This window comes from Puma concolor, chromosome B1 (genome assembly GCF_028749965.1).
Source record: "Puma concolor isolate L17-30 chromosome B1, mPumCon1.1.hap2, whole genome shotgun sequence".
Taxonomy (NCBI): Eukaryota; Metazoa; Chordata; class Mammalia; order Carnivora; family Felidae; genus Puma; species Puma concolor.
This window is the reverse complement of record NC_141670.1, coordinates 74,999,995-75,013,219: the sequence shown is the minus strand read 5'-3', so window position 1 is coordinate 75,013,219 and position 13,225 is coordinate 74,999,995. Positions and strand designations below refer to the sequence as shown.

Here is a 13,225-nt window from a genome sequence, read left to right as displayed (position 1 = left end):
GACTGCAGGCTTTTTCCAGCTTTCTATTCTCAGCCTAGCACCTGGCATATGGGAGGCACTCAAATGTTTCTAGAAGGAAGCAAAGGAAATTGGGGGGGGGGGAGGGGGAGACTTCTTACTGTTGCAGGGTTTTTACCTCAATACACTGCTTGGAAGAATGACACAATGAGCAGCAGGAAAAGTTTATTAGGGTATAAGATTAGAAAGTAAGAATAGTATGAAACCTCTCTTTACAGAGAGGGGACATTCAAAAGTGAATGCCTGCGACTATAGGCAAGGGTCCTTGTTTTATAAGGTCCCGGTGACACACACACACATACACACACACACACACACACACACACACACGCCCTTCCCCCTCATTCCTTCTCAGGTTCTACCCTTACTGGCTGGATAACTCTAAGTGCTGGGTTGTCTGTCCATTCCTGATTGGCTCATTTCCATTGTATGAGTGGTGATCTATGGCCATATCATTCCTTGTGGGTCGTACGTTTTATGGTTTACTGCTTAATTTTTAGTGAGGTCTTTTGTCAAATTCCTGAGGGAAACCTGAGGGGGAGTAGGTGGGGTCTGTTACATTCTTAAGAGGAACCTTACGCCTGAGGAGGTTAGCTACGGGCAGACACTCCCAGCATTGTTCCAAAATACGTGTTTTTCCCTAACCTGGGACCTCAGGTCCTATCCTTTCCCTCTCTGCCTATTTTATCCTTTTTTCCTTCTCATACCACCCCAACCTATTTTACAGAATACACGATAAGACCCCAAGAAGCAATAATTTCTCATTATTGTCAGTGCGATTGTGTAATAGTCGACTCATTGTCAGAATTTACCAAAGTAAACGCAGAGATTTCTTCCTCTCTCACATTCAGGAGTTGTGATCGCTTGTAATAGTATAAACTGTCCTGTAATGGAGGCGGGCCCTTTTCGGTTCTTCAGCCTCATGAAACTAAAGCCATTTCCCCGGGAGGGACAGAGTTTGCATGTGTGTTTACAGGACTGGTAAGGAGGACGTGCTTGCCGGAGTAGACCCGCAAACCCAGCCAACCCCCCCTTTTCTGCCCTCCTGGGCTGCGATTGGCCCTTCCCCGGAGGCTGGGCGCGAGAGCCTTTAGTCATCGCACTGGGAAATCTTTCTGGAACCGGGCACCAACTTGCGTGTTGTTTTCTTGCTCTTTGTGCGGGGATTAGCTGCCGCGCGTGGTCTGGGAATGTTGCGAGGGCTGGGCAACACGTAATCCAGGATTTGCCTCTGCCTCGGAGCTTATGGAAAACAGATGTCTCTCTGCTCTGCGCCTGAGCACAGAATGGAAATGACCAACCAGAGAGCGTCTTGGAACCGGGGACACCGAGTTGAGGGCCTCCAGAACCCAGCGGGGAGGCAGCTTTCCCCACGCTTGTCTGTCTCTGACACTTCAGCCCGGCGCTCGCGCAACATCGGCGGGTGAAGCAGCCCCTCCTTCAGATACCGCCCCGAGGCAGGACCGCGGCTGCAAACAGCGCGAGCGAGCGCGGGGGAGCGCGCCCGCCTGGGTCGCCCGCGCCGCCGCCGCCGCCGGGGCGGTGCGCGAGCAAACCCCGGCCCTGGCGGGGGCCGCAGCCCGGCCGGAGGCGGAGCCGCCGCGCGCCGCCTCCCGCCAGCGCACCACTTCTCCGCCGAGCGAGTCGCCGACTGGCAGTAAGTGAGCGCGGGGGCTGGGGCAGCCCGATTCGGCCCACCTGGAACCTTCCGACCCGGGCCAGGTCCGAGCGGACGGCGGTGTGGGCAGCTTACAGCGGATCCGCTTCCGGATCCTGGCAGCGGTGCTCAGATACCCGCCGGGAGCCGGCGCTGGTGGGAACGCGAGGCGGCAGGCGCTGTCTGCGCGGGCTGCGGAAGTGCTAAGCCTGGACGCGGCGTCGCACCCAGGCTGGGCTGGCCGAGGTCCCCCGCGGGATCGGGCCCCTCTGCCGTGCCTGCGGTACTTGCGCAAAGCTTCGGAAGTAAAGTCGTTTTGCACCGAAGGGAAAAGTGGATATTTTAAAAAGAGTAGCTTTGATAAATGTAAAAAGATGGGTTTCCTCTCTTCAATTTTGGTCGTTTCATAAAACCATCTGCTCAAACAGATTTCCTTCTAATTAGTTTCCATGCTGCCCAAGTTCATACTACAGTTCTAGCTTATTAGAGGAGGGAGTTGTTGATTTTTGAGGGTTTGCGGGGCTCTTTTTGATGGATATTATTTATTTTGAAAACACCTGCCCCATGTTGAAAATTGCATACTGCTGACAAATCTGGGTGGGGAGAAAGGTTTGTCGCATGAAACGCCTGTCAGATCCAAAGCATTCTGTGAACCCCAAATTTGTCCCACCTGTAATCCAACCCCAGAGAGCAACTGGTAGCATCTTTACTTCTCCACTTCCCCACACCCACCCACCCCCAACCCCGCCGAAATCGCCAGCTTTAAATTAGGAAACAGAGACAGCTTTAGATTCAAATCCCTTTTACATAGTTAATTTTAAAGCCCTTTGAATTCCAGACATCCAAAGATTAGGTTAGCCGCCAGGGCAAGAGGCATTGTTCTTGTGAACTATGAACACCAATGCTTTTTTCCATGAGACAATTTTTAGCCCATAAAAATGGAGGTTAACTTTTTCATCAATATTTTAGAATGTGGTTATGCGATTGATGCGTGACAACTTGTATTTCCGGGTTCCTTTACCAAGGGATGGGAGGAAGGACTGTGCTGGGTTCACTACCTCCCGGCTCTACTTGACCTCTAGTTTCAGACTTCCACCTGATTTCATCCTTGGCAGATGTAGTACCTGCCCTTCAGCTGAAAGAGACAAAAGAGCAGGAATGATTCAGAACACTTTGACTACCACAACCTTAACCAAGGAAGCAAAGTATTTGATTGAATTCTTTGAGACGCACATTATGTTTCCTTCCTCTGCTGATTTAGGTACATTTAGCAATGAAGGATCAATTAAAGCAAAACCGAGAAAACCTCTGCTGCTCTCCTCCCTTAAGGTAAATACGGATTTGGCTGAGTTGGGCGAGGCCACCTATACCAATGAAGTGTCTTCATGGTGAAGTTATTCAGTCCTATTCAGGACTAGGTGCAGGGTTAACCACCAGATCTCACTCACCCTCATAGATGCACTGTCTTTTCCCTGTACTCTCGCTTTTCTTTCTCCCTTTTTTACACTTCCTTTTAGGGACATACCATGACTCTATTTTGGATCATTTTGGATCTAGGATATATATTTGGATCTATTTTGGATCTAGGATATCATTACCTTTCAGTGTCAAAAGTTTGTTTAGATGACATCGTTCCTTATCAGTATTCTCTAATTTCCCCAAATCCTGTCTTTATTGTCCTGGAAAATTCTGCCGACCAAAGCCTCCATTGGAAATTCCATTGTGTCTTTCAAAAGTAAACATGGCATCTATAACTTGAATTTTTTTTCTTGCATTATCATTTTAATGTTGACTTGCATAGTTTCCTGATTGTCTGGTCAGCTTGTTATTTCTGCTTCATACTGGAATGCAAGTGGAAGGAACTTCTCATAAGACACTGAATATAAATGGGATAGGGAGTCTTTTTGAGATTTAACAACATAGACTCTGCCCTTCGGTTGAATTCTGTCCTTTGAATTTCTGTCCACTAATTACTCTAGAAAGAGCTGGCTATTCACCTTGGGGCTCAGGAGTGATCTGTTTACTTGGCCTTTTCAGAGCAGCTTTAATTCACTACTCTCCAAGTGCTGCTTGGTGAGAAATTTGCCTGGTCAGTGGAGATAAACCAATTGGGTAATACAGTCATGCCCAAGGAAGCTTTGAAACTGCTCTCCTGCAATCCCGAGGAGATAACATTATCAGAACTTTCCCGTCTCACCACTCCACTAACCATGACACTGCTTGGTTTATACCAGATCCATCTTGGATTATAAATTACCCCAAGACAATTTTAGCTTGATTTGTTCAGGCTCTAAAAGTTTATGCTGGCAGGTACTGGCGAAACACTTTTGATGCTGCTGCTAATGATGCGGGTAGGAACAATGACAGTTTTCTTTTGAGTTTTATGAGAAAATATATTCCTGGATGTCTGTTGGAGAAGCCTGAGAGTGTTATCTTAAAAGCCTTGAGTCAAGGCTGAGGTATTATCATACTCCATTATCAATGTTATTTTTTGTACCCTTGTATATTTTAGACCTTAAGACTGATCTGCCAGTTGCAAGATCTAAATAAGCCCCTGCAAGTCTGTGGGTTTAATTCATTATTTTCTCTGGAAGACAATAGGAGGTCTTTGATATGGATAGAATTTGGTCTTAGGAGAACTGACAAGTGCAACCTTTGAGATAAGCAAGTCGAGGGGAAATTAAGGGGAGTAAATCTAGTGACACTGAGCCACTGTTATCTAGCCGCTCAGCTTTTATGTGTTTTTTCAGAGTTTAGTGGAAATTCAACCTCAGAAACGGAGCTTTCATTGGCAGATATTTTGTCACACAAATGCTGGCCCTTTCCTGTGTAAAATGACTATTTTTGCATATCCTGTCTGTGTATCTCATCTTAATCCTTGAACAGAAATACCTTCTCCCTGGAATTTTCACTACATTCTTCTTTTTCTTAACATACTGGATGTCGGGGTGAAATTTATTTAGGCAGAGGGGCTGGCCAGGAAGATGAGGATGTATCCTTGAGTCAAACAAGGATAAAAACACTGTGTCTGTCAGCATCTTTATTAACTTATGAAAGTTTAGAAGTGCTCCGATACAAGCTGTAGATATGAGTTTACTTCTCCCTTAACTGCAGTAGAAGGAAGCAACCTAAGACTGCAGAGTTCTGGAAGTGGTGCAGTTTGTAGAAATATGGTGGAGGCAGGTGGAATTTTGGAGGATGATTAGCCTTTTAAATCACTATCTCCTTATTGCAAATGTTTTCCAAGTTTCAGAATGTCTGCTGTTTGAGGGCTATCTTGTTTAGTTTAAGTATAGTGACTGATTTAAACCAAAATATCAAGAGACGCATGAAGTCTTGCTGACCTGCTTATCTCCCATTAGGGTAAGGGCCAGCATTTTAGGACTCTCATTCCTGACCTTCAAGGATGATGATTTTGAGGACCAGGATGTAAACTAAATGGAAAATCTTTCAGATTAAGACCCCTGAAAAGAGAGAAATGGCATCTGACCAAAAATGTGAAGGACAAGACCCATTTTTGTTTCAGATTATTCTGTTCAAGCAGGTAGAAGAAAGGAAAGATGTTTTCAAGCACGGTCTGTCAGCCTGCGGGATTATTGAACAAGTATTATGTTACAAACCCCCTGCTTTTTGATCTGAAAGGTACAATCTAGTAAAAGGCAGAGCATACACCTTGGAAAAAATTTCAAGCCTTGGTGATAACTTTAGACATTAGCGTGCATTCTCCTCCCGCCTGTTCACTTATTTCCTCACCTGGAAAAGCAGGATTTGGTTTAAATCAGTGACTATAGGGGCGCCTGGGTGGCGCAGTCGGTTAAGCGTCCGACTTCAGCCAGGTCACTATCTCGCGGTCCGTGAGTTCGAGCCCCGCGTCGGGCTCTGGGCTGATGGCTCAGAGCCTGGAGCCTGTTTCTGATTCTGTGTCTCCCTCTCTCTCTGCCCCTCCCCCGTTCATGCTCTGTCTCTCTCTGTCCCAAAAATAAATAAAAAACGTTGAAAAAAAAAATTTAAATCAGTGACTATAGTTAAGGCTGTGGGAGAACCCTTTTACGTCGTTCAGCTTCCTGAGAGACTCACGATGGCCCCTCACCATGACATGAGATTTGTTTCCTTAAGCAGAGAAAGTTGTGTTCTTACCTCTTTCAATACAACCTGGGCAAAGTGACACTTGTTACGTAATTCCAAGACTCCTATTTGACGCATGGCTCTGTTCCTGTAGCATTTCTTCCCTAAATACCGAGCAGTTTAGTAGGGACCAGGCTAGCACCAAAATGACCCGCAAGGGGGGCATTCCTGGAGGGTAAGTGATAGATATCTTTGAGCTTCGCTCAAGAACATGAGATCAGGCCTCTTTAATCATGAACATGGCCTCTCAGACTAAACAAAGACAGAACTGTCTCTTTGCTAACCACATGCGATTTATTTAAATTAGGGTTACACATTCAACAGTGGTGTCAAAGCTATATTATAAAACTGCCTAAAAGAATGAGTTCTCTGGGTCTTTGCTAAGGGATAAAAAAAAAAGGCATTAGCCACATTGAATGGGATTTGCATCTTGTTAGCTTGCCTGTGTATCCTGAACTGCTGGACACAATGGGAGGGTACAGGTCTATCTTTGTAGCTGGGCAGTCTCCCTTAGTTGCGATTCTTCTGGGAATTCATATAGTGAACTAGAAGCATGAGGAGTGGGGCGGAGGGGGAAAAAAGGCAGGAACTTGCAGGATACTTAAAAGAAGGGGAGCTTGGGGTCAGCCAGATACTTTTTTGCTGTATTTTTCATCTCTGTGACTTAATTATTTTATAACTGGAAGTTTTTTTGTAATTCAAAATCAGTGGTACAATTTGCCTTAGCAACAGCACAGGCTACCACTGTGCATAGTCATCTTGTCAATGTTGGTGAGTGAATTGTTTCCTTGCAAATTTGGGCCAGCTTTCTCCCCTTTCCTGGTCAGCATCCATCCAGGGTTTCCTTCACTTACTCCATGCATTGGACTCTGCTTATGAAAGGCAAAATAATTGCTATTGTAGTCAAAGGAGAAGATTATAGAAGTGAATCTCTAATGAAATGCTAGCATTTCTTGGCTACCCCCCTTATTTAGCGTGGCCAATCAGAGGTCACCCAGGGAAAAGCGGATAAAAAGGCACTCAAATGGGCTGAATGTTTGTGTCTCAATAGCTGCAGAAAACAGATGGCAAAAATTAGGGGCCTTTGTCCTCTCTCAGCCAATAATGAAGACACTGATCAAAACCAAATTTAGTTGTTATAGAATGTGGTCTCCAGATTCCCAGTACCATTAAGAAGAATTCTGTTTTTACAACGCTCTTTCCATTTGGAGAAGCAATACTTCATCAGTCTGTTGTGCCACACACTCTACAGCAAATGAGCCTTAAATAGGAAGTCCTGTCTTTTGTCCCCGGTCACACGGAGGCCACACGGTCATGTTGCATGATGAGGTGTGGTGGGTGCTATTTGCTTAGAGGAAGGATGAGCAGAGGCTAACGGCACTCTTTTTGCGATTTTTCACTGTTTTCGGCCATTAAGTAGCAATTACCCTTTGAGTCTCCTTCATCCCTTTCCTCCACAAACGTCTCAATCCAGAAACCTAAAGAACAAAATAATTGATGCCTGAAGGCTAAAACCCACGCAAAGCTGCCAAACCACCCATGAAAACAACATGAGACATTTAGAAGTGTGGAAAGGGAAGAGGTGGGAGTGAAGGGAATGGAGGCCCTGCCCAAAGTGCCCCTTTTTCTTGTGACATTTACTCTAATATCTCCACTTCAGCTACAGATCCCACAGAGGAATGTATGTTTTATTCACTTTTTTAAAGTTAATTTATTTAGAGCAAGTCAGAGAGCATGAATGGGGGAGGGACAGAGGGAGAGGAAGAGAGAATCCCAAGCAGGCTCCGCACTGTAAGTGCAGAGCCTGACGTGAGGCTCGAACTCAGGAACCCTGAGATCATGACCTGGGCCAAAACCAATAGTCAGATACTTAACTGGCTGAGCCACCCAGGTGCCCCGTTTTATTCATTTTTAACACAGTCTCATTTAAAGAAAAAAACAGATTTCTCAAGGATTTCTTCTGAAGTTTTTTCTTTTTAATGTTTATTTTTGAGAGGGCGGGGGAGGGGCAGAGAGAGAAGGAGACATAGTATCCAAAGCAGGCTCCAGGCTCTGAGCTGTCAGCACAGAGCCAACACGGAGCTTGAACCCCCGTACAGTGAGATCATGACCTGAGCTGAAGTCGGATGCTCAACCGACTGAGCCACCCAGGCGCCCCGCCCTGACTCAAGGATTTCTTCTACAAAGATTTTACTTCTAGTCCACATACATTGTTTTGCTTAAACAAAAGTTCTGAATTTTTTTTAAATTTTATTTATTTTGGGAGAGCACAAGCAGAGGAGAGGCAGAGAGAGAGGGAGAGAGAGAATCCCAAGTAGGCTCCGTACTGTCAGTACAGAGCCTGACCTGGGGCTTAAATTCACAAACCATGAAATCATGACCTTAGCCGAAATTGAGAGTCAGACGCTTAACCAACTGAGCCACCCAGGTGCCCCAAAGGTTCTGAATTTTTAATAAGCATTTATTGCAGATCAAATTCACTATACTTTCTAAAAAGGCTTTATATATCAATAATGGGAAATCATTAAGAATTCTTTGAATAGTTAATGCAGTTTCTGTACTAGGAGGAAGGCAGATTCATTGGGTTATGGAATTCTTAATTCCATCTGCATGGGGGCTGGTTTTCATTTGTAATGCAGTACAAACTATTCTTGGCATGTTTGGAGCTTACTCCACACAGGATGCTCCAGGCCAGAACTAAAACTAGATAGAACTAAATTTCTTTTCCTAGATTTTTTTTTTCCTAAGCCATTTTCTCTTCAAGTCCCTTGGATAAATGCATTCACCAAAGTGCTGCCAGATCTAGTTTAGTGTTTACTGTTTACTGTTTAGTGTTCAATCTTCATTATTCAGCCATTCAACTAGTATCTGTGGATGGGTGGTCAAGAGTTCACCAGCAGACCAGTGGGGGGGGAGTCATGCCAAGTGGAGACACTCAGACCTTCAGCTTATGTTCTAGATCTATTTTCTACTCCCTAGAGGCCCAGGGCCCAGCTTTCTGGATTTTGTACATAATGACCTGCTGTCATACTTACACTTTTCACATGCGTGCTATATTTGGTATCTGCAACTTAAGAATGACCACTCAATTCACTTGAAATCATTGGCCAGTGTATACAGTGTGTAGGATAAATACCAAAGGTAAAGGAAAAGGAAAAAGTTAATGTGATCCTTTTAACATAGAAGCATTTAAATTTATTTAAAAAAAAATTTTTTTTTCAACGTTTATTTATTTTTGGGACAGAGAGGGACAGAGCATGAACGGGGGGGGGGGGGGGGGCAGAGAGAGAGGGAGACACAGAATCGGAAACAGGCTCCAGGCTCTGAGCCATCAGCCCAGAGCCTGACGCGGGGCTCGAACTCACGGACCGTGAGATCGTGACCTGGCTGAAGTCGGACGCTTAACCGACTGCGCCACCCAGGCGCCCCAGAAGCATTTAAATTTAAAAACAACAATAACAACAAGTCTAAATTCATAAGCTGGTTTTGTAGAAAAGGCTTGGTGGTTTTAGGATGTGAATACTTACCAAATATATGGAGTCTGCATGCTACTAAAGCTCATCTTCACTGGAAATTGGAGTGAGGGCCTGGCTCTTCCCTGATTCGATATGCTCAGGGGATGAACCATATTGGAATTCTAAATTGACAGCGATTGATTTGCTTTTTGTATTGCAGGCATATTTAGCAATTCTTGGTTAACTTACAGTCTTAAAACGGATAGAATACAGTTACCAAGGCAAAACAAAACATTAAACTCTTGAGTTAGACGTACTGTATTATCTTGTGGATTTATTGCACCGGAGCTGATTAGGTCGGGTCTGTGATATTTCTTCCAAGGGTCTGGGAGCCTGCATGCCTTCGGTAAATTGAGGTGACTGTCTGCTATTTATCTTTTATTTGTGATGAGAACCCTGCTGCCCCACCAGGATGTGCTTGGCAGTTTTCTCCGTCCTCCTCTCACTCAGTATTTATTAGTTGTGAAAATTATTGGTTCCTGTGGCATGAATCTAGAAGAGCCAGCTCGCTTGGTTCAAGTGCATAATTTCATCAGCAGAGCAGCTGACTAGCTGAGCTAAGGTGGCACTGAGATGATAATAATGATTTAATCTCTTATTTGAACACATCTTTACCTTTAAAAATTTTTTTAACTCTTATTCATTTTTGAGAGACAGAGAGTGGGTGGGGGTGGGGACAGAGAGAGAGGAAGACATAGAATCTGAAGCAGGCTCCAGGCTCTGAGCTGTCAGCACATAGCCCAACATAGGGCTCGAACCCATGAACCTCGAGATCATGACCTGAGCTGAAGTCGGATGCTTAACCGACTAAGCCATCCAGGCGCCCCCAGGTCTTTACCTTTTAAAAATCACTTTCATGAGGCACCTGGGTGGCTCATTTGGTTAAGCATTCAACTCTTGGTTTCAGCTCAGGTCATGGTCTCATGGTTCGTGGGACCAAGTCCCACGTCAGGCTCTGTGCTCTCTCTCCTGTCACTCTCTCTCTCAAAAATAAATAAATACACTTTAAAGAAAATCACTTTCACATAAATTATTCCATCTTACCTTTACAGTAACTCTGAGAGGTAACATTTTAGAGATGAGGAAACTAAGGTTTTAAGAAGTCCAGTGACTTTTCCAGTGAAGGAAGAGTTAGAAATCACACCTAGGACATCCTTCTCACTAAATCAAAATGCTCAGTAAAACCTGACTGAATGACATATGATAAAATAATACAAGAATTGTGGGAAACTCTAGATGAAAGGACGTTTTATTGAGGGAGCAAATCCAGGAAGGTGTTTGGAAGGTGGTTTCCAATAGAGAATAGTCACTTAAAATTTAACTCTCAACCCGAGAACACCACACAAAAAAACCATTAGGGAACATGTAAACAAGACCTAATCAAGTGTCAATTCACATAGTATAGACAAGAAGTACATGACAATTCAGGGAAAAGAGAGAAAAGCATAGGCCAGAAAATCAGAGACAGTATAAATGAGGAAGTTCGAGCTTAAAGAATGTCCAGATTTAGATGGAAGAGAGGAGAGTGTAGGGCATGATAGGCTATTGGGAACATCCCAAGCAAGGCTAGAGAGCCATAGTCCAGCTGGGGAACAGCTGGGAGACACATCTGATTGGAGGAGGGAATGACCAGAAGGTCTAGGTAGGGGAGCCTTGGGAATTAAGGTTGAATAGAGAGGATGGGGCCACACCAAAGAGGATCTTTAGTGCCACACAGCGAAATGTGAACTGAGATATGGGTGCTGTGGTGCGTGGACAGGGTTGATTCCCTCTGAGGGCTGGGAGGGAGAGTCTGTTCTGTGTCTCTCTCCTAACTTCTGGTGATCTCAGGCATTCCTTGGCTTGGAGGTGTTCCCCTTGTGTCTTCACATTGACTTCCTTGTGTGTAGGTCTCTGTGTCCATTTCACCCTTTTTATAAGGCCACCAGTCATACTGCATTAGGACCCACCCTAATGACCTCATTTCCAAATAAGGTAACATTCTAAGATACTGAAGGCTTCAACCTATCTTTTTTGGGGGGGACACATTCAGCCATCCCAGGAGCCTTTAATGAGTACTGAGCTGCAGACTAAGGGAGAAAGGTTCTTTTAGTAAAGATGCACTAACAGAACGCAGAGCACCCTGCAGGCAAGGGAGGGAGCCATGGTCTGGGAGTGGAGGATGGAGAGAAAATAGGTAAAAATCTGCAGACATGTTTTTCTTCTTTTTTTAGAGAGAGAGAAAGAGACAGAGTGTAGGGAAGGGGCAGAGACAGAAGGGAGAGAGAATCCCAAGCAGGCTCTGCACTGTCAGCACAGAGCCCGACCTGGGGTTTGAACTCATGGACCATGAGGTCGTCACCCGAGCTGAAACCAAGAGTTGGATGCTTAACCGATTGAGCCACCCAGGTGCCCCAAAATCTGCACACAATTTTATTTTTTTTAAATTTTTTTTTTCAACGTTTATTTATTTTTGGGACAGAGAGAGACAGAGAATGAACGGGGGAGGGGCAGAGAGAGAGGGAGACACAGAATCGGAAACAGGCTCCAGGCTCTGAGCCATCAGCCCAGAGCCTGACGCGGGGCTCGAACTCCCGGACCGCGAGATCGTGACCTGGCTGAAGTCGGACGCTTAACCGACTGCGCCACCCAGGCGCCCCTGCACACAATTTTAAAGGAAAAGTTGAAAAGATTTAAGGAGCAGCAGTGCTAATATAAGTCTAGAACGTGACTGTTTACAGAGCGCTCTACCTCCTTTGATCTTGATGACACAGAAGGCTGAGTGGTGCCTCCAGGGTTTCTGGTCTGGGAGAAGGACCAGCGGTGAGGTCATCCACACTGGGGAGGGCACCTGGCAGACGTAGCTGCACCTGCTGCATGTGAGCTGGTGACGGGGCCGAGCAGAGATGTCCATGGGGTCACTGGCGGTCTGAACCATGTGTCCTCTCTCTAGACATCGATGTGGGGATTTAGACACATTCAAACCATCCTTTGGGCCTTGGGAGTGGGGGAGATCTCTGAGGGAGCGAATTTAGGAGAAAGTGGGCTTGGTATTTTGGCAAATTCCCAGGGTGAGAGGATTACTAATGAGTCAAAGCAGCATCTAAAGAGGCAGAGGAGAAACTGTGAAGTTCTCTAGCTCCAAAGCTGAAGAAAAACGGAGTTTCATGTAGAAGTTTCAGTGCCAGGACCACAGGAAGGTGGGCGGAGAACAGGAAGGGAACTGGCTCGGGACCAGCGTGGGGAAGACTTTGGGTTTAGCTCAGGTGGGCAGCGGGAGGAGACAGTGTGAGGGAAAGGAAGGGAGGGAGAGGGTGGCCATCACAGGCTGGCAGGATCAAGGAAAGGGCCAGGGGGCTTTTATTTTGCAGTTGTATTTTTGAGATACAGTTTAGGTACAGTAGCTTCGCCCCTTCTGGTGTTCAGTTCTGGGAGCTTTGACAGTGCACATGGCTGCGTAACCACCACCACTATCAAGATGGAGAACGGTTAGATCCCCCACCCCCCATGATTCCTTTGTGCTGAGGGGCCTTTTTATTTTAAATTTTTTTTTTCAACGTTTATTTATTTTTGGGACAGAGAGAGACAGAGCATGAACGGGGGAGGGGCAGAGAGAGAGGGAGACACAGAATCGGAAACAGGCTCCAGGCTCCGAGCCATCAGCCCGGAGCCCGACGCGGGGCTCGAACTCACGGACCGCGAGATCGTGACCTGGCTGAAGTCCGCCGCTTAACCGACGGCGCCACCCAGGCGCCCCTGAGGGGCCTTTTTAGAGGAAACCCGTGTGTGTTTGCAGTCAGAAGGGAGAGGACCCATGCCAAAGGAGAAAATGATGGTGCGAGAGAGGGAAGGAAGGGGTTAACTGAGGGATGAGACCCTGGAGGTGGTAAGGGGGCAGGCCGGCCACCCTGAAGCAGTGAATTCTCGTGAA

The 13,225-nt window shown here is 45.8% G+C and overlaps 1 protein-coding gene across 12 annotated transcripts in view; it reads left to right on the top strand.

Moving 5' to 3' along the window:
* TRIM2 (tripartite motif containing 2) overlaps positions 1 to 13,225 on the top strand; it is a 163,924-nt gene that overhangs the window by 61,655 nt on the left and 89,044 nt on the right. For 2 of the 12 annotated variants that reach the window (XM_086704076.1, XM_086704073.1), the window contains exon 1: positions 1,121 to 1,675. The exons of 8 other annotated variants lie outside the window; for them this stretch is intronic. The gene's annotated coding sequence lies outside the window, so the exon portion shown is untranslated. Of the gene's footprint in view, positions 1 to 1,120; positions 1,676 to 13,225 lie in introns of those variants that run through there. 2 more of the 12 variants (XM_025921391.2, XM_086704071.1) reach the window with 1 other exon arrangement.